Genomic DNA, 22,125 nt, shown 5'->3' with positions numbered 1-22,125 from the left:
AATTGGAGAAATTGCGAAGCTAACATGTGATGCTATTTGGAAATTGAATACTACATTCATGCCTATTCCAAATAAAGAAAAATGGAAAGATGTTGCTAAGCAGTTCTGGAACAAAACCAACTTTCCAAACTGCCTGGAAGCAATTGATGGAAAACATTCGCCTAATAAAACCCTGTCACAGTGGTAGCCGATATTATAATTATAAAAAATATTTTTCTGTTGTGCTAATGGCTGTTCTTGATGCAGACTATAAATTCATATATATTGATGTAGGAGCATTTGGGAGTTCAGCAGACTCTTCTGTTTTCCTGAATTCAATATTTGGGAAGAGTCTTCAATCTAATCAACTCAATTTGCCTGAAAACCAACCATTACCCGGTACAGAAAGTTCCGATATGCCATTTGTTTTTGTGGCTGATGAGGCTTTCGCTATCAATGAACATTTATTGAAGCCCTACTCACGGAGGAATCTTGACACCCAGAAGAGAATCTTCAATTATCGTCTCTGTGGGGCACATAGGCAAGTTGAATGTTCCTTTGGCATTCTTGCCAACAAATGGCAAATATTCCTTAAACCTATCAATCTCAAGGTTGAAAATGCATGCAAATTAATAAAGGCAGCATGTGTGTTGCACAATGTAGTAAGGGATAGAGATGGTGTGAATTTTGAGGACACATTGGCTCACAATTTAGAACCTGCTGATTTCCCTCATGTCCGTGGTCCAACAGTGGGTTTCAGAATTAGGGATGAATTAGCGGATTATTCTATGAGCCCTGCAAGAGCAGTAAGTTGGCAAGGAAATATGATTTAAAAATTAGAGGTATCACATTAAAATGATAATTTATATGTTCAATATAATTGTTGTTCTTGTTTGCAAGTATATACTTACAAACCAAATAGAATATTGTTATTGATTCTGAATATTTTATTCTTCTTGTATTGATTCAAGACAATAAAAACATGTTTACTTTGACCTTGTTTAGACTTACTTTAGTAGTTCAATAATAACAATAATATACAGTATCTCACAAAAGTGAGTACACCCCTAAGTGAAAATGTCCAAATTGGGCACAACATGACAATATTTTGTGTGGCCACCATGAATTTCCAGCAATGACCTAACACTCTTGGGCATGTAGTTCACCAGAGCTTTACAGCTTGCCACTGGAGTCCTCTTCCACTCCTCCATGATGACATCATGGAGCTGGTGGATGTTAGAGACGTTGCGCTCCTCCACCTTCCGTTGGAGGATGCCCCACAGATGCTCAATAGGGTTTAGGTCTGGAGACATGCTTGGCCAGTCCATCATTGTGACAGACCTAGCTGGGACAGAGGCTGTTGGAGAGGACTGAATGCAAGCCTCTTGCCTTTTGATTATGGGCCCTGGATTTTCAATGGAACAATACTCTTTGTGAGGTGAATTAGAAATCCAGTCTGAACTGTACTGATCGGACTCAGTCGTGTATATATGTATATATTGTATGTTGTTTGATTCTGTTGGGGACTCCTTGCTGTGGTCATCTGGGATTTGTGTCCCTGAAGAGGGAGGGGGGATTCCTCCAGCAGCCCCCTGCTGATAAGACTAATTCATACTGTTGGGACACATCCTGTGAGGAGATGCTGGTGTCATCAACTCCAACTACCTATGTTTATGTTAATTGAATGAGCTGATCACATTGTCCTCTATACAATGTAGGAGACGGGACAACTCCTATTGGAGATGCTGCTATTGTGAGAAAATGTCCTGTGATAATTAACTCAGTCTGGGCAATAGGTCATGTTTCAGTCACCTAGACTGTATAAAGGATTAGTTAATTATCTCATGTTAATTAGGTTAATTAGGTTACGTTTGTATTGTTAGAGTAATCTTCTCCTGTATATAAGACTGTATTCTGGTTCTGAATAAAGTGAGTTCATGTTAGCAACAAGCAAGTGTCGCCTTGTTTTGTGCTCAGAGAGGTTGGAATATCTGATATCTGTATACAGATTGGGAGGAAGTGGTATATGACGGAAGCACTCAAGCGGAGTGTGGGACGTTCCGTGACATTGGTGGCAAGCAGCGGGAAAGCTTCCTGCAGTCTGGGACATCCAAACTTCCATCTGAATCCAAGGTCCAGATAGCAGGAGAGGAGAGGTACAGATACCAGCCGCCATGGAAGAGGAATTCAGAAGGAGGTTGCGAGAGATGAAGATACAGCACAGAGGACCAGTATCAGAGCAAGTCCTGCTGGGATGGTGTGATTCTATTCGCTGCAAACTCTGGAAAGAAGCGCTAGCCCGTGAGCAGCAACACCAGGAAAAAGTTCTCCCCTCCATCGAGGAAAGGTACTGGTCGCAGTACGGACTGCAGGTGCGGTTTTTGGGAGAAAAACCGCACAAGAAGCAGACAGCTGAATTAAGCAGGCTGGTCTGGGCAGAGATAAAGCTGGATGAGAGCTACAGAGCCCTCCGGTGGCATGTATCCCAAGCATGTCCCTGGATAGCGGATGACAGCCCAACGGAAGGTTTGAGCTACGGTGGCCTGGGACTGTTGTATGTGAAGCTGACAGGGGACTCTAACTTTGGGAGTGATTTGGAGTGGCGGTTGGACGAAATCATGGATTTCAGAGAAAGGCTACTGAACATTTCGGAAGTGCACTGGGCACAGGAAGATTTGGAGTTTCTGGCCATTCAGGAATGGGAGCTAGAGATCACCTACAGACGGCTGCTAGACATTGCTCAGTGCCAGGGCTGGCCTCCCTTTGCCTGGGACTATCAGGAAATACCAGCTGACAACCCTGAAATCCTGGCTGAAGGGTCGGCAATGTGGCAGAGCAATCATGTGCTTTGCCGACCTGCCCCCGCAGCTATGGAGGCGGAGGTCTTATGGCGGATGCAGCAAGTGCTGACTGACCTTGATGATCCTGTTTCTGCATGGGGTGATCTTGGATGGAGGAATGTGCCTGTCCAGCAGCATGCCAGAGAATCTGCAGTGGAAAATCCGGAGATTGCCGTCCCCAAACCTGAAGTGCTGACAACAGGGCAGAGCTCTGCTAACCTCTGCCCAGAAATGATAGCATCTTCTGGGTTCCATGGACAGGAGATGGTGAACCTATATCCCCAGACATCAGTTGCAGAGACATGGGATTTGATAGACTTTTCTGCTGAGGAAGAACAACCTGATGAGCCTCCAGCAGAAGAGCTGCTATCTCGGCCAAAGTTCACTGTGCTCTGCCCAGCACCAACAGTGGCTTCGGCCTTCTTGAGAGAAGAGGTAGTCGGCCTTTCTCCCACAACACTGACAGGGACATGTGATTTTCTGCCAGCAGCATCTATGGAGTTACAACAAACTTCTCCAGCTGAAGATCTGGTAACTAGACAGAGGGTCCAAGACCTTTGTCCCACACTTTTAGCAATTCCAGAGACTGAGGATTTGATAGACGTTTCTGTAGAGGAGGAACCACCTAGCAAATCCCCAGCAGAAGTGCTGGCAACCGGACAGAGGGTCCAAGACCTCTGCCCCACACCTGCAGCAATTGTGGAGGCCCAAGTTGAGGAGGTGGCAGTCTATCGCGAGCTGCATATCAGGATCCAAGGAGAGAATGCAGTCATCACCTCACAACTGCAGCTTGATCTGGTGTCGGTGGATGGGGCTTCAGTCCCCACCTGTATACCCCAGGGATGCTGGGCAGTCGGCCCAGATTCCCAACAGCAGGATGGATTGAGCCCAGTCCCCCTGTCTTCTCTCCAGTGGCAGAAAGGACTCCAGGGAGAAGGGCCAGTGCAGGCCTCTCCCCAGCGGTGGGCATGTTCTCTAAGAGAGGCAGAGGTTGGCTGGGTGAGTAATACTCTGTTTGGAACAATTTGTTTAGGGTACTGTGTGGGTACAGGCAGTAGAGGACTGGAACTATGGACTAACTTTGGAGTTAACCCGTCTGGGGTCTCCTCCTGTGTTAGTCTCCTGCCGAAAGGGGAGAAATGTGACAGACCTAGCCGGGACAGAGGCTGTTGGAGAGGACTGAATGCAAGCCTCTTGCCTTTTGATTATGGGCCCTGGATTTTCAATGGAACAATACTCTTTGTGAGGTGAATTAGAAATCCAGTCTGAACTGTACTGATTGGACTCAGTCGTGTATATACAGGTATGTATATATTGTATGTTGTTTGATTCTGTTGGGGACTCCTTGCTGTGGTCATCTGGGATTTGTGTCCCTGAAGAGGGAGGGGGGATTCCTCCAGCAGCCCCCTGCTGATAAAACTGATTCATACTGTTGGCACACATCCTGTGAGGAGATGATGGTGTCATCAACTCCAACTACCTGTGTTTATGTTAATTGAATGAGCTGATCACATTGTCCTCTATACAATGTAGGAGACGGGACAACTCCTATTGGAGCTGCTGCTATTGTGAGAAAATGTCCTGTGATAATTAACTCAGTCTGGGCAATAGGTCATGTCTCAGTCACCTAGGCTGTATAAAGGATTAGTTAATTATCTCATGTTAATTAGGTTAATTAGGTTACGTTTGTATTGTTAGAGTAATATTCTCCTGTATATAAGACTGTATTCTGGTTCTGAATAAAGTGAGTTCATGTTAGCAACAAGCAAGTGTCACCTTGTTTTGTGCTCAGAGAGGTTGGAATATCTGATATCTGTATACAGACTGGGAGGAAGTGGTATATGACGGAAGCACTCAAGCGGAGTGTGGGACGTTCCGTGACAATCATCTTTACCCTCAGCCTTATTAGCAAGGCAGTGGTAGTTTTGGAGGTGTGTTTGGGGTAATTATCATGTAATACCATGACCATCATGAAATACTGCCCTGCGGACCAGTCCCCGAAGGGAGGGCATCATGCTGAGCTTCAGTATGTCACAGTACATGTTGGCATTCATGGTTCCCTCAATGAACTGTAGCTCTCTAGTGCTGGCAGCACCCATGCAGCCCAAGACCATGACACTCCCACCACCATGCTTGACTGTAGGCAAGACACACTTGTCTTTGTACTCGTCACCTGGTTGCGGCCACACACGCTTGACACTATCTGAACTAGACATGTGCAAGTTCCAAATTCATTTTTTAACAAATTTTGACAAATTAGTTCATTCTGAAATTTCCGAATTTACAAGTTTACAAAATTTTATAAGTTCCGAAGTTCCGAATTTCGGAAATTCTGTGCCGGTGACCCCGCCCCCTTATGATGTCACAGTCCCGGGGCAATTACTTTAAAAACCTGTGTACTGTGTTTTTTATTGACGCTTTTTTCCCTAGGTGAATGGGTAGGGGTACGATGCACCCCATATTCATTCACATAGGGTGGGGGGCTGGGATCTGGGGGCCCCCTTATTAAAGGGGGCTCCTGGATTCTGATAAGCCCCCCACCCGCAGACCCAGACAACCAACGGCCAGGGTTGTCAGGAAGAGGCCCTTGTCCTCATCAACATGGGGACAAGGTGCTTTGGGGTGGGGGGGCCATGGAGCACCCCCTCCCCCAAACCACCCACCCCCCCATGTTGAGGGCATGCGGCCTGGTACGGTTCAGGAGGGGGGCGCTCGCTCGTTCCCACCCTCTTTTCTGACTGGCCGGGTTGCGTGCTCGGATAAGGGTCTGGTATGGATTTTGGGGGACCCCCATGCCGTTTTTTCGGCGTAGGGGGTTCCCCATAAAATCCATACCAGACCTAAGGGCCTGGTATAGCCTGGGACGGGGCCCGCAAGGTGTCAATCTCGCCGATAAAAGCGGCGAGATTGACTTCCTTTTCTAGTCCAGTCGTACCCAAGTCACGTTCAAAATGAACAGACTTGTCCGTGTGTGGGCAAGTCCGTTCATTCGGAAAGTCCACCGTTACTCCGTCGAAAGTTCGTTGGGAAGACCGTCGGACCTAGTCTGCCGGAAAGTCCGGTCGTGTGTAGGCAAGTCCGTCCATTCAGAAAGTCCATTGGAAGTCCGCCAGGAAGACCGTCGGACCTAGTCTGCTGGAAAGTCTGGTCGTGTGTACGCTGCATTAGAAATCTTGAAGGCGGTGCTTGGTTTTTGGGGCCCCATACGCGGCTAGGCTCCCAAAAAGTCCCACACATGTGGTATCCCCATACTCAGGAGAAGTAGCAAAATGTATTTTGGGGTGCAATTCCACATATAACCATGGAATGTGTGAGCAATATATCATTTAGTGACAACTTTTTGTAATTTTTTTTTTGTCATTATTCAATCACTTGGAACAAAATAATTAAATATTCAATGGGCTCAACATGCCTCTCAGCAATTTCCTTGCGTTGTCTACTTTCCAAAATGGGCTCATGGGGAGGGGGGGGGGGGTTGTACTGCCCTGCATTTTAGCACCTCAAGAAATGACAGTCATAAACTAAAGGCTGTGTTAATTCCAGAAAATGTACCCTAGTTTGTAGACGCTATAACTTTTGTGCAAACCAATAAATATACACTTATTGACATTTTTTTTACCAAAGACATGTGGCTGAATACATTTTGGCCTAAATGTATGACTAAAATTGAGTTTATTGGATTTTTCTTATAACAAAAAGTAGAACATATCATTTATTTTCAAAATTTTCGGTCTTTTTTCATTTATATCGCAAAAAATAAAAATCCCAGAGGCAATCAAATACCATCAAAAGAAAGCTCTATTTTTGGGGAAAAAAGGACGCAAATTTCGTTTGGGTACAACATTGCATGACCATGCAATTACCAGTTAAAGCAGCACAGTGCCAAATTGTAAAAAATCCTCTGGCCTTTAGGCAGCCTAATGGTCCGGGGCTTAAGTGGTTAAACAAACCTGATTTCTTTTTATGGGGAGGTAACTAAAACCTTGGACAGAGGGGTGGCTGTGGATGTGGTATACACGGCTCATGCGTAAGGTAAAGTCTACAGGCTTGGGAAGATAAATTTGTAAATGGATAGAAAACTGGCTAAAAGATTCAGAGAGTAGTGGTTGATGACTCTTACTCTGAATGGTCTAAGGTTATTAGTTGTGTACCCCAAGGTTCAGTGTTGGTTATCAGTTGTGTACCCCAAGGTTCAATGTTGGGCCCCCTTCTTTTTAATACCTTTATAAATGATATAGGGTCTGGGATTAAAAGTACCATTTCTGTCTTTGCAGATGACACTAAGCTATGCAGTGGATCAACGTCCTTACGGCGGGGTGGTGCGGCTCTCGTTCTGGGTGGACATGATATGATGGCGGCTAAAACGGGCGCACAGGGCGGCGATCGCGGCCATGTTGCTAGGACACAGCGCAACCCCGATCTCTGAGAAGAGCCGTGGTCGCAGCTCTTTAACCATGTGAAGTTGTTAAACAAACCTGATTTCTTTTTATGAGGAGACAACTAAAACCTTGGACAAAGGGGTGGCTGTAGACATGATATACTTGGATTTTGCAAAAGTGTTTGACACAGTTCCCCGCACACGGCTCATATGTAAGGTAAAGACCCCTTTCACACTGGGGCATTTTGCAGGTGCTATAGTGTTTAAAATAGCGCCTGCAAACCGCCCTAAAACAGCTGCTCCATTCACTCCACTGTGAAAGGCAGAGGTCTTTCACACTGGAGCGCTGCGCTAGCAGGGCATCAGAAAAAGTCCTGGCAGCAGCTTCTTTGGAGTGGTGAAGGAGCAGTGAACTCATAGTTCCTCCACCACTCCTTCCCATTGAAATCAATGGGGCAGAGCTGTCATACAGCCAGCAAAACGCAGATGCGGCGGCATTTTACCGGCGGATTTAACCTCTTTTCGGCCACTAGCGGGGGTTAAAACCACCCCGCTAGCTGCCAAATAGCGCCGCTAAAACGACGGTAAAACAACTTTACCACTGATGCCCTAGGTGGCACAGTGTGAAAGGGGTCAAAGTCTACAGGCTTGGGAAGATAAATTGGTAAATGAATAGAAAACTGGCTAAAAGACAGGATTCAGAGAGTAGTGGTTAATGACTCTTACTCTGAATGGTCTAAGGTTATTAGTTGTGTACCCCAAGGTTCAGTGTTGGGACCCTTACTTTTTAATATCTTCATAAATGATATAGGGTCTGGGATTAAAAGTACCATTTCTGTCTATGCAGATGACACCAAGCTATGCAGTGGATCAATGTCCTTACAGGATGTCTCCAATTTACAAGCCAACCTCAATGCGCTATTTAATTGGGCAACTGTGTGGCAAATGAGGTTTAATGTTGATAAATGTAAAGTTATGCACTTGGGGGCTAAGAATATGCATGCATCATACATACTAGGGACAGTACAACTGGGGGAATCCATAGTGGTAAAGGATCTGGGGGTTTTGGTAGATCATAAGCTCAATAATAGCATGCAATGCCAAGCTGTGGTTTCCAAAGCGAGCAAAGTCCTTTCTTGTAATAAAGAGGAAGCAAAAGCTGACCTGCAAAGTAAAGGCATATTGTGCTAGTATGCATCTCATACTAGCACATTATGTGAAACTTCCCTGCAAGCGAAGCCCTCGTTGTCACCACTGGAGGCCTTGTCCATCTTCGCCCATCTTCCTTCTGGGTGGCTGTTCCCTCAGAGCTCATGCGTCGACGATATCATCCGTGGCGATACAGTAAATATCTCTTAAACGGTGCAAGTTTAGGAGATATTTACAGTACCTATAGGTAAGCCTTATTATAGACTTACCTATAGGTACAAACAATCCAGGGAAGTTTAATTCTTCTTTAAGAGAGATATAATTTTGCCTCTGTACAAATCACTAGTAAGACCTCATCTGGAATATGCAGTTCAGTTTTGGGTACCAGTTCTCAAAAAAGATATCAGGGGAACTGGAGAAAGTGCAGAGAAGGGCAACCAAACTGATAAGAGGCAAGGAGGGGCTCCGCTATGAGCAATGATTAGAGGAACTGAATTTATTCTCTCTTGAGAAGAGGAGATTAAGGGGGATATGATCAACATGTACAAATACATAGGGGGTCCATATAGTGAACTAGGTGTTGAGTGATTCACTTTAAGGTCATTACAGAGGACAAGGGGGCACTTTTTACATCTAGAGGAAAAGAGATTTCATCTCCAAATACAGAAATGTTTCTTCACATTAAGAGCTATGAAAATGTGGAATAAACTCTGTCCAGAGGTGGTTCTGACCAGCTCAGTAGATTGCTTTAAAAAAGGCCTGGATTATTTCCTAAATATACTGGATACTAACATTTATAGGTAAAGTTGATACAGGGAATATCCAATTGCCTCTCGGGGGATCAGGAAGGAATTTTTTCCTCTGGTGTAGCAAATTGGATCATACTTTGCTGGGGGTTTTCACCTTCCTCTGGATCAACTGTGGGTAGAGGATTGTGTATATGGGAGTGTATGTTTTTTAAAATTTTTTTATTGGTTGAACTAGATGGACTTGTGTATTTTTTAACATGACAAATTGTGTAACTATATTCCCCAACCTTAAATTCATCACCTCATACATACCTTACATGAACTAACCCAACTAACCCCTTGTTCAATCTGTAATGCATAAGTTAAAGCGGAGTTCCACTCAAAAGTGGAACTTCCACTTATCCGTCTCCCCCCCCTCCGGTGCCACATTTGACACCTTTCAGGGGGGGGGGGATGGGTACCTGTTGTTGAAAGGTATCGTTCCCCACTTCCGGAGACAGCGGCGCAGTCTCTCGGGAGTTTGGCCCCCCTCCTCCTTCCTCCTCCACTGGGCCAATTAGAAAGCACAGCACGCTTCACGCATGCGCAGTAGGAAAATGTCTGTGAAGCCAAAAGGCTTCACTGCCGGGTTCCCTTACAAGGAATGGAGGGGGCTGCACCCGACAGCCGATCCGAATATCGGCTAGGTGCTGTGTCCATATATTAAAAGTCAGCAGGCAGCTGCAGTATTTGTATCTGCTGACTTTTAATTTTTCATGGGGGGGAGGGGGCTGGGCCTTCGCTTTAAGCCTACAGCAACATACTTATCATGTGCCTGAAGTAGAGGTGCCAAAATTAATAGTTTCATGGCAACAAATAACAGCTGCCATATGTAAGCACTAAAAATAAATAATAATTTCATCCATTACTAACAGATCATGTAAGTATAATTTCAGTAGACACACTGTTTTTTGCAAACACCACCTTGTTAACTGATCTCAGAAAGAAAATTGATCATCCAAAATGGATTTTCCCAATAATTGTTTTTTCGAAATGTTATAAAAACTGTTTAGTATGTAATACCTAAAATGAAGGCCTTTATTATATAAGACACCTAAAATGTAGGACTTTAATATATAAGATACCTAAAATATAGGTCTTTAATATACGAGATGCTGAAAATATAGGCCTTTACAAAGGTATTATAGGTTTAAAGAGTTACTGTGAGGAACATGACTATTTCAACAAATGTAATTTAACATGCGCATAATAAGTACCGTATATACTCGAGTATAAGTCGATCCGAATATAAGCCGAGGCACCTACTTTTACCACAAAAAACTGGGAAAACTTATTGACTCGAGTATAAGCCGAGGGTGAGAAATGCAGCAGCTACTGTAAGTGGAAAAAGAGGGTCAACAATACCCATCTGCAGCTGCATGCCACACTGTGTCCATTGCAGCCTCCCTGTGTCCATTGCATGCCTCCCTGTGTCCATTGCATGCCTCCCTGTGTCCATTGCATGCCTCCCTGTGTCCATTGCCCTGTGTCCATGCCTTCCCTGTGATCATTGCCTCCCTGTGCCGATCTGCCTACCTGATCAGCCCATGTCATGCAGTCAGACGGTGGCCATCCAGTGTACAAAAGCCGCGCCTCCTCCTCGTCCTCGTCTGTGATAGGCGGAACACTCAGTTTCCCAGCAGTCAGTGTTCAGTGTTCTGCCTATCATGGACATCCTCTCGTCCCTGTCTGTGGGATGAGGATGAGAGGACGTCCGTGATAGGCGGAACACTGAATACTGACTCACTGCCGGGAAACTGAGTGTTCTCCTATCACGGACGAGGAGGAGGTGCGGCTTTTGTACACTGGTTGGCTGCCGTCTGAGCATGACACAAGCTGATCAGGTATGCAGAGATGGCAGTGACTTGAGTATAAGCCGAGGGGAGCACATTCAGCACAAAAAATTTACAGCTGCAGGATGAGTAGACGTCACCTTGAGATGGTTATAAAAGTATGTCCTCTGAGGCTGTTAGAAATAATTTTATCATGGGTAAATGGTATACTTTTAATTGCTTCAGGGAAATGATTTTTTTTTTCTCAAATTTCTTGATCTTTTTGTTTTTTCTCTTTTTAAAGGTATCTTTGAGCTTAATATGCACAGGATCTTTCTTTACCTCGAGAAATAAATTTGTTTTTCAAGCTCTCTACAGATGATTCCAAAAGGTGTTGGCAACTTGCTAAATGTTATATTTTTACAACCCATCATTACCTACATCCAATAATCATTATATGAGAAGTTAAAGGAGAACTCCAAGCAAAAACCTTTTTACATGTTCTGTTTGCTGATCTCCTACGTTCACCGAATATGTCATTCATCTTCTTGTTAGCTCAGTAGTTGCTCTGTAATAGTCTGATGATTTTCAAATAAAACTGTTACTTCCCAGTGGTTTTCTGTTTGTAAGACTGATGGCTGCTATTCCTCCTATTCCCCCTATTCCCCCAGTCACCGATTTTGGCACGTTCCATCTGTTTTTTTGTCCAGCAAGCAGGGATGATCTTCTGTCCCTGCTTGCTGCAGTGGGCAGACCATGGACCCATGGAGGTGGAGTCCTAATCCTACATACAATCTGCTCAGCCTCCACCCCAGCTCCTTGGCTCCCTCTTATCTAACTCACTGCCCGATACATTCCTGCATCTTCTTCTCCCCCTCACTGCTCCACCCGTGCTTCCTGATAGCCCCCCTCCTAATGCTCTCCCCTTTCCCCCAGCAATGATGGCCCGGCCGGCTTCAGCTACTGCAGGGGAGCTTTGTGCCAGGGAATCCAGATCTGCCCAAAGATCCTTTTCCCTCCCGCACCTCCTGTCCTGGCTTCTCCATGCAGAACCATCCCTCACCCTCCTCCATTGTAGCTGCTGGCCAGCTTCCACTCCTCCCCCTCCCACAGGCTATAGCTGCTGCTGGGGTGGGAGATCGGTGTGGCTGCCAGTATTCGTAAAGGAGAGTGGGAAGGGCTGGTAAACATGCCATGTTTACCAGCCCCTTCCCGAATAAACACAGTGAAGCAGAGTAAACTCAGTTTTGGGAATGAATAGGAGCTTCTGTGTAGAGACTTCTATTCATTCAAATGCAGTGTAGCCGAGACTGCAGCGAAAGGGAATGGGGACTCTGTGTTCAGTCCCTTTCTCAGTCTCAAAAAGAGACATTAGGGGTATGTTTAGACCTTTAATTGTTCACCATGCCCCACTGAATCCCCATCAGTACAGCCTCATCATTGCCTATAAGTGCCCATCAGTGCAGCCTCATCAATGCCCATCAGTGCAGCCTCATCAATGCCCATCAGTGCAGCCTCACCAGTGCCCATTAGTGCAGCCTCACCAGTGCCCATTAGTGCAGCCTCACCAGTGCCCATTAGTCTGTCCCATCAGTGCTGCCCCATCAATGCAGTCCCATCAGTGCAGTCCCATCTGTAATGAAATCACGTATTAGACACATGAAAAGCTGTAGCTATTGGCCATTTTGTTCAGGAATCATACATCAGCCATGGCAGTTTGGCAGAATAGTTACACATTGCAGTAGTAATCCTAGCCCCCTCCCTCCTCCCTTAATTCATAGACTAACTTCAAAAGAACCGTTTTCTCCGCTTAGAGACATCAGAATCCAATGCTTGAGCCTGGGCCGGGCTGTAAACAGCTAATTGAGTGGCGGCAGGATGTCTGGTTCTGCTGCCCAGGCCTATCGAAAAACTGTAACCAAATCCATTAAGAATACAAAGCGTGCCATCAAAGGATACCCAAATTTGTCAAGCCTTGCCCTAAACATTATATATTTTTTAAAGCAGAGGCCCTATAGAATAAAATGGTGGGTGTTGCAATTTTTTATGTCGAGTTGGTATTTGTGCAGTGGTTTTTGGAATGCAATACATTTTAAAAAAATTTAGTGCACACAAACACAATATAATACCCATTTTTTTGGTAAAATGTAAAATATTATGTTACACCAAGTAAATAAATACTAAATATGTTACAAATTGTGTACGCCTGTGGAACGGTGCCAAACTACGGCACCTAAATATCTCCAAACTATGGTACCTAAAAAGCTTTAACAGGTTACCAGTTTTAGAGTTACACAGGAGGTCTGGTGCTAGAATTATTGATCTCACTCTGAAATTAAGCAACGATACCTCACGTGTGGTGCAATCATCGTTAATATGTGCATATGGGACTTATGTATGCGTTCGCATTTGCTTATGAGCACAGGGAGGCGCTTTAAATTTTTTAAATTTAATTATGTTATTTAAAACTTTTTTATACTTTTTTTAATCAACTTTATTGCTATCACAAGGGATGAACAATATCCCTTGTGATGGCATGGGCTGTGGCAGGTCCTCTTTATAAAGAGATCTGGGGTGTATTAGACCCCAGATCCTTTCTCTGGCCTCTAAAGCAGCCAATCAGACAGCAATCAACCTGATCAGCTGGTTTCCCTGGCTGGTAACTGGACAGTAAACACAGTACTGAAACCGGAAGTGACAAAATCCTTATCGCTTCCAGTTTCTGTTGTCACAGTGAGGGAAGAACAACGTCAGGTTCTCTCTGTGCAGTCCACAGAATGCCATTGGTCAGAGCGGTCCCAGGTTCCTCGATGAGATAGCCTGGAAAAGGCAGCAGCAACGAGAGGGAGGGCACCCCCTTCTGCTGCCTGTAGAAGTGATAGAGTGGCAGTGCAGCCGCTTGAAAGAAACAGCTGAAAGCTTTGATACCAGGATGATGTCTGTAGCTGCAGGCATCCTCCCAGTATAACCACGTTGTTTGATTTAGCCACCCCCTTAAGCCCCTCCCATTGTTAACACAATTTGGTCACATGCACTGTTCGCTGCAGCGTGCGCGTAGCTCTCCGCATTACTCTTCTACTTGGCATGCCCAACAGTGCCCCAGGTCTTTTGCAATCCTAGCAACACCCCTGGCACAATAAAAACCATGTCCACTCTTCACTGTGGCACACTAAGCACACCCTTTTTTTTCAAACAATGGGATCCACCGTACTGCCCAGTACCTTCCTGCACCTTACTCTCCTCCCCCACCCCCGCTCCACCCCACTACAAAACCTTCCAGCCTGTCATCCATTCATTCTTTCTTCCTCCAGCTGTCACTCATCCTCTGTTTTACCTACTGACACTGCATGTTTCTCCAGCTCCATGTCCTTCTCTTATCTTAAATCACTTCACTGATTGCCACCACTCATTCTCCATTCCCTCACTCTATTTGCAGCCCCTAATCCACAACTGTCATTCACCTCCACTGCCCTCTCATCATCTCCTCACCCACTCACCAGATATCACCATCCATCTTACTTTTAGCGTTTTGGGGGTTTGTTTTCCCACCCTATTGAGCAGTTCATACGTTTCCTCTTGCGACCTAGCAATTTTCCAACCCTCTCACTCCCCTCCCCCCCCCAGTGGTCATTTTACCTTCCAGCCCTATCCACGCCCCCCCTCCCTGCCTTGACCGACACTGAGTGCAGGGATGGGGAGGAGCCCAGCAGCCAGGCACATTGACCATGGGGGCCAGCCTGGTGGGGTACAACTGAAACCTGTCGATGTTTATTAATTGCCACATGCTGATCTTTAGTATAATGGGTAATCATCTACTATTTACAATAAACTACCAGAGGTAAAATAAAAAATTGTCAGTAAAAGGCTTGCTGCTAAGCACTGTTATATGTTCTGACACCACAAATGCAAAAATAAAAAATAAAAATTGCAGCGCTAACTTATTAATCAATAACAACAATAATTGTGAAACTCTAATGTATGGAATTCTCAATAGACTTCAAATATTACCACAATACCGGTTTCTGTGTCTCAGAGGGAAGGGCCCCCCTGAACCCCAACTGGGGCCCTTCCCTCTGAGTCCGGTGGTGGAACTCCAGAGCCTGGTCACAGGTACGACCTTTGTGAGCTCTGTAGTTCCGCCACTGGTATCAGTAGTTTTTTATTATTTTTTACAATTTTTTAGGAGCCAGTTGGGGGACTTTGGTGAAATAGGTCTAAACAAGACCTATGATGTTCCACCTTTGAGACAAAGAGGAAGACTGAGGACACAGCTTTCAATCTCCTTCTCTGCAGCCTCAGCTACATAGAAGGAATGGACATGAATAGCTCTGTACAGAGCTTCCTGTCAATTTAAAAATTGAAGCATAGTAAACGCAGTTTAGTATATGCCACAGTTATGAATGGACAGAGTCAATGATCGGTACAGATGACACATTTACCAGCCCATTTTCCAGTCTCCGTCCTGACAGATCCCCAGCAGCAACCAGCAGGAGTGGAGATGGCGGAACCTGGCAGAGCTGACGAGGGGGGGTAAAGAGCACTCAGGGCCAGCCCCTGTGCACTTTTTCCAGCACACCTTGCTGGTACTGCTGTACCCACCCCCATCTCCAGTGACCCCATGTTGTTACTGCTGTACCCACCCCCATCTCCAGTGACCCCATGTTGTTACTGCTGTACCCACCCCCATCTCCAGTGACCCCACGCTGGTACTGCTGTACCCCCCCATCCTCCAGCCATCGCACACTGGTGCTACTAGACCCGTTTCTGTCCTCCAACCTCCCCACGCTGGTACTGCTGTACCCAGCCCTATCTCCAGTGACCCCATGCTGGTACTGCTGTACCCCCCCATCCTTCAGCCTGTGCACACTGGTACTGCTAGACCCCTTTCTGTCCTCCAACCTCCCCATGCTGGTACTGCTGTACCCCCCCGTGTCCAGTGACCCCTGCTGGTACAACCCCCAAATGGCTGGGGATTCAGATTTCCTCTGTGTGTTCTGCCCCCTCCTCCATCTTGCCACCCTAGGGTGGCTGAGACCAGCCCTGCCAGCCAGCATGGTTTGTAGATGGGGTTCCTGTTCTTAGGGCAGGTGGGGTGCTGGTCCCCAGTGAAGATGGGGTCCCTAGGTAAGATGGAGTCCCCATTGCCAGGGGAGAGGGGGTTCCTGTCCCTAGGCAAGATGGGGTCCCTGTCCCCAGGTGAGAAGGAGTACCTGTCCCCAAGGGAAATGGGGTCCCTGTCCTCTGGGGAGAAGTGGGCCTTGTCCCCAGGGGAGATGGGGGCCCTGTCCCCAGGGATGATGGGGTCCCTGTCCCCAGGTGAGAAGAGGTCCCTGTCCCCAGGTGAGAAGGGGTCCCTGTCCCCAGGTGAAAAGAGGTCCCTGTCCCTAGGGGTGATGGGGTCCCTGTCCTCAGGTGAGAAGGGGTCCCTGTCCCCAGGTAAAAAGGGGTCCCTGTCCCAGGTGAGTGAGAAGGGCTCCCTGTCCCCGGGGGAGATGGGGTCCATGTCCTAAGGTGAGTGAGAAAGGGTCCCCATCCCCAGGTGAGAAGGGTTCCCTGTCCCCAAGGGAAATGGGGTCCCTGACCTCTGGAGAGAAGTGGGCCCTGTCCCCAGGGGAGATGGGGTCCTTATCCCCAGGGGAGAAGGGGTCCCTGTCCCCAGGGGAGAAGAGGTCCCTGTCCCAGGTGAGTGAGAAGGGGTCCCTGTCCCCAGGGAAGATGGGGTCCCGGCCCTTAGGGGAGATGGGCCCCTGTCCTTAGAGGAGATGGGGTCCCTGTCCCCAGGGGAGATGGGGTCCCTGCCCTCAGGTGAGAGGGGGGTCCCTGTCCTCAGGTGAGTGAGAAGGGGTCCCTGTCCCCAGGGGAGATGGGGTCCCTGTCCTCAGGTGAGTTAGAAAGGGTCCCCATCCCCAGGTGAGAAAGGGTCCCTGTCCCCCAGGGAAATGGGGTCCCTGTCTGCTGGGGAGAAGTGGGCCCTGCCCCCAGGGGAGGTGGGGTCGCTGTCCCCAGGGAAGAAGGGGTCCCTGTCCTCAGATGAAAAGAGGTCCCTGTCCCCAGGTGAAAAGGGGGCCCTGTCCGCAGGGGTGATGGGGTCCCTGTCCCCAGGTGAGAAAGGGTCCCTGTCCCCAGGGGAGATGGGGTCCCTGTCCTTAGGGGAGATGGGGTCCCTGTCCTTAGGGGAGATGGGGTCCATGTCCTCAGGGGAGATGGGGTCCATGTCCTCAGGGGAGATGGGGTCCATGTCCTCAGGGGAGATGGAGTCCCTGCCCTCAGATGAGAAGGGGTCCCTGTCCCCAGGTGAGATGGGGTCCCTGCCCTTAGGAGAGATGGGGTCCATGTCCTCAGGGGAGATGGGGTCCCTGTCCTTAGGGGAGATAGGGTCCCTGTCCCCAGGTGAAAAGAGGTCCCTGTCCCCAGGGGTGATGGGGCCCCTGTCCCCAGGTGAGATGGGGTCCCTGTCCCTAGGGGAATTAGGGTCCCTGTCCTTAGGGGAGATGGGGTCCCTGTCCCCAGGTGAGAAGGGGTCCCTGTCCCTGAGTGAGAAGAGGCCCCTGTCCCCATGTGAGAAGGGTTCCCTGTCCCCAGGGGAGATGGGACCCCTGTCCCCAGGGGAGATGAGGTCCCTGTCCCTAGGGGAGATGGGGTCCCTGTCCATAGGGGAGATGGGGTCCCTTTCCTTAGGGGAGATGGAGTCCCTGTCCCCAGGGGAGATGGGGTCCCTGTCCTTAGGAGGGATGGGGTCCCTTTCCTTAGGGGAGATGGGGTCCCTGTCCTTAGGGGGGTGGAGGGGGGGTATGTAATGGTGTGTGGGGGATGGGGTCATCTCACTCACAATGACCAAGCTGCAGGCCGGGCACTCATCGATGGTGGCCTGGGCTCCCTCCAGCTTGCTGGACGGGCAATCAGCATATCTCCCAGAAAGACCTGTCATCATTTGTGTATGACAGGGAGGATGGGTGGGGGGGGGCTGGCAGATAAGCCTGCGTGTCCTCTGGGGAGCCGGCTCTCAAATCGGTGCACTGCATCTGTGTGCTTAAAGTTTGTTTGCCCGGGAGAAGCATGCAGTGCAGTGTGAGCCGGATTTAGGTGGGAGGACAGATACCAGACTGAGCAGCCCGGCATGGAGCAGGACAGAGGGACCCTGAGGAGCCGCCGAGGACACAGGTCATGCGGGGAATACACAACTAAAGAGTTCGGTAGTCGAGCATGGAGCTCTGCTAGTCACCCCCTACCTCCAGCCACCCGTGCGGATGGTGCACTGGTGTCGCTGGCCATATGTAGAGGGGGGCCACACGGGCCCCCTGCAGCACAGGGCCTGGTCGCAGTCGCGACTACTGCGCCCCCTATAGTTACGCCCCTATGTCATACAGATGAACTAGTGCAGTAATTCCAGGGATATGTGATTTCTTATGTAATACACAGTTTTTTAAAACTCAGCAGGGGTGGTGGAAACCCCTCCACTAGTGGCGGCCCGCCCATAGGGGGTGCATGGGTGCCGCCCCCCCTCCAGGCAGTCACAAAAAAAATGTCAAAAAATATATATATTTTAATACTGGCCCTTTAAAAAAAATACAAAAAAGGTCCCTAAGTGCACTGTGTTCGGATGCCGGACACAGTGCGACGCCGGACACAGTGCGACGCCGGACACAGTGCACTTATGGGAAGTGCCAGGTCTATGCAATCACAAGATTGCAGACACGGCGCTTCATTTGCGGGTGCTTTCCAAAGCGCCGAGTAGCTTCCGCCCAGCGCTTGTAGTATCTATTACTACGACCAGGCGCTTTGATTGACATCTCAGTTTGATGTCACTTCCTGTTTTCTTTCTCCCATTGCGCCCGGCAGAAAGGAAAGAGGAAGTATGAGAGGAGTGGACAGACCCCTCCATCGCCGTTGTGGAAGAGGACACCGCAGGACAGGAGAGGACAACACACAGCAGCTGTGCTCCCACGGAGAACGGGGGGGGTTCGATGTGCCACAGGCAAGGCTGCATTTGGAGGACACAGGTGGCTGCATTTGGGGGACACAGGCTGCATTTGGGGGACACAGGAGGCTGCATTTGGGGGACACAGGCTGCATTTGGGGGACACAGGAGGCTGCATTTGGGGGACACAGGAGGCTACATTTGGGGGAAACAGGAGGATGCATTTGAGGGACACAGGAGGCTGCATTTGGGGGACACAGGAGGCTGCATTTGGGGGCACAGGCTGCATTTGGGGGACACAGGAGGCTGCATTTGGTGTGACACAGGCTGCATAAGGACGGACTCCGCTGGGGACACCTGATGGCATGGTGGCAGGCGACGTGGCTAGTGACATGCTCAGGGCTCCCACTGATTCTGCATTATGGTAAGTTGAATGATTTCATTTTATATTACAATGTAATAATAACTAACACCATAACTACCATGGTGGCGGGATGATTGAAGTGCTAACACCAGGTATTTGGAATAACTTTATCTGCTGATTAGTAAACTTTTTAGAATACACATATTTCTATTGTTGTGTAGAATCTGGGCCTGCTGACCCTCCATCCCTCTCTCCCTCCATCCCTCGTTCATCTCAGACGCTAACCACACTACCTTAGAGCCACGCCCACTATTTTGTTGAAACCACGCCCATTTTCACAAAGTGGGAGGGGTCAAAAAGGAAGGGCGGGGTCTGGTGCCCCCCCATCCTAAAACTTCACCAGCCGCCACTGCCCTCTACAGGTATTCGCAATACAAACTAGCTTCAAGCGCAACAACTTTTAGATTGTTTTTTAGATTGTTACACTGAATTTTATGTTTTAGTTACTAGTATAATGTGAATTATTGCACTTGAAGTTAATTTGTATTGCAAATATCTGTAGAGGGGTTTCCACCACCCCTGCTACGTTTTAAACATTTTTTATGTCTTGTTCTCATTTTTTGATGTGTATTATATGTGATGTTACACTATCGCAGAGATCAGTATTGGGGTAATATTGAAGTTTATTGAAATTACCATAAATTAGAAGGTTCCACCATTATTGTTAAGTTATTGATTAGTAATTTAGCGCTGTACTTTTCTTTTCAGTGTTTTGTATATCTGCACTAATTGCTAGCAGTTATATACCATTAAGCGCTGACACAATTTCTTCCTTTATTTTCCGTTTTTTGTTTTTTTCTCATGCCGATGTTTACTTGTGCCACGCGCCGATGTAAAGCAGTATGTCCCGACTCTCTCTTTCTGTGTTGCGGCTAGGGATGTGCTCAGCAGTGGCTGGTGCTCAAAATTTTGGGGGGGCGCTAGCAAACTGAAAAACTTTGAACAAAACATCAATTGCAGCCTCATTGTGCCCATCATATGCAGTCATTGTGCCCCATAAAATGCAGCCACTGTGCCATCAGTTGCAGCCTCTGTGCCCATCATATGCAGCTTGTGCCCATCATACAGCCTCTGTGCCCATCATATGCAGCATGTGCCCATCATATACAGCCTGTGCCCATCATATGCAGCCTCTGTGCCCATCCTATGCAGTATGTGCCCGTGATATGCAGCTTCTGCCCATCATATGCAGCCTGCGCCCAACATATGCAGCCTTGGTGCCCATCATATGCAGCTTCTGCCCATCATATGCAGCCTCTGTGCCCATCATATGCAGCCTGTGCCCATCATATTCAGCCTCTGTGCCCATCATATGCAGCCTGTGCCCATCATACAGCCTCTGTGCCCATAATATGCAGCCTGTGCCCATAATTTGCAGCTTCTCTGCCCATCATATGCAGCATGTGCCCATCATATGCAGCCTGTGCCCATCATATGCAGCTTCTGCCCATCATATGCAGCCTGAGCCCATCATATGCAGCCTCTGTGCCCATCATATGCAGCCTCTGTGCCCATCTTGTGCGGCTTCTGTGCCCATCTTATGCGGCTTCTGTGCCCATTATATGCAGCATGTGCCCATCATATGCAGCATGTGCCCGTCATATGCAGCCTGTGCCCATCATATGCAGCTTCTGCTCATCATATGCAGCCTGTGCCCATTATATGCAGCCTCTGTGCCTATCTTATGCAGTTTCTGTGCCTATCTTATGCGGCTTCTGTGCCCATTATATGCAGCATGTGCCCATCATATGCAGCATGTGCCCGTGATATGCAGCCTGTGCCCGTCATATGCAGCTTCTGCCCATCATATGCAGCCTGCGCCCAACATATGCAGCCTCGGTGCCCATCATATGCAGCTTCTGCCCATCATATGCAGCCTCTGTGCCCATAATATGCAGCCTCTGTGCCCATCATATGCAGCCTGTGCCCATCATATTCAGCCTCTGTGCCCATCATATGCAGCCTGTGCCCATCATACAGCCTCTGTGCCCATAAATATGAGCCTGTGCCCATAATTTGCAGCTTCTGTGCCCATCATATGCAGCCTGTGCCCATCATATGCAGCTTCTGCCCATCATATGCAGCCTGTGCCCATCATATGCAACCTCTGTGCCCATCATATGCAGCCTCTGTGCCCATCTTGTGCAGCTTCTGTGCCCATCTTATGCGGCTTCTGTGCCCATTATATGCAGCATGTGCCCATCATATGCAGCCTGTGCCCATCATATGCAGCTTCTGCCCATCATATGCAGCCTGTGCCCATTATATGCAGCCTCTGTGCCCATCTTATGCAGCTTCTGTGTCCATCTTATGCAGCATGTTTCCGTCATATGCAGCATGTGCCTGTCATATGCAGCCTGTGCCCATCATATGCAGCTTCTGCCCATCATATGCTGCTTGTGCCCATCATATGCAGCTTCTGCCCATCATATGCAGCCTGTGTCCGTCATATGCAGCTTCTGCCCATCATATGCAGCCTGTGCCCATCTTATGCAGCCTGTGCCCAACATATGCAGCCACTGTGGCCCCCCCACCGCTCGCCCGCCATCAGACCGGCACTTACCCCATCCGGGTGACGGCAGCGAGCTGGGAGATGGGCAGGTGACGGCTTTTGCATCCTGTGCGTCTTCTCCTCCATTGGGTCCTTGTCCTCTCCTCCTGTGTCAGCGGTGGCGGCGGAGGAGTCCGATCCTCCAGCTTCCTCCTGTGAGTGCCTCTCTTTAGCCAAAGCGCCGGGCATCCAATAGGATGCCCGGCGCTTTGGCCAGTCGGGAAACAGGTCTCACTGACCTGCCTCCAGATTGGCGGGAAGGCACTGTGGTGTAAAAATAGCGAAAATTAATTCGCTATGGTCATACAACAGTGTGGGATCAGGGT

General features: G+C 48.2%; 1 pseudogene; it reads right to left on the bottom strand.

Moving 5' to 3' along the window:
* Positions 1-11,244: 11,244 nt before the first annotated feature.
* Positions 11,245-17,834, bottom strand: LOC141127509 (uncharacterized; annotated as a pseudogene).
* Positions 17,835-22,125: the final 4,291 nt, after the last annotated feature.

The sequence above is a fragment of the Aquarana catesbeiana genome, linkage group LG02, assembly GCF_042186555.1.
Source record: "Aquarana catesbeiana isolate 2022-GZ linkage group LG02, ASM4218655v1, whole genome shotgun sequence".
Taxonomy (NCBI): domain Eukaryota; kingdom Metazoa; phylum Chordata; class Amphibia; order Anura; family Ranidae; genus Aquarana; species Aquarana catesbeiana.
Note: the sequence above shows the minus strand (reverse complement) of the source record. Positions and strands in the feature narration are given on the sequence as shown.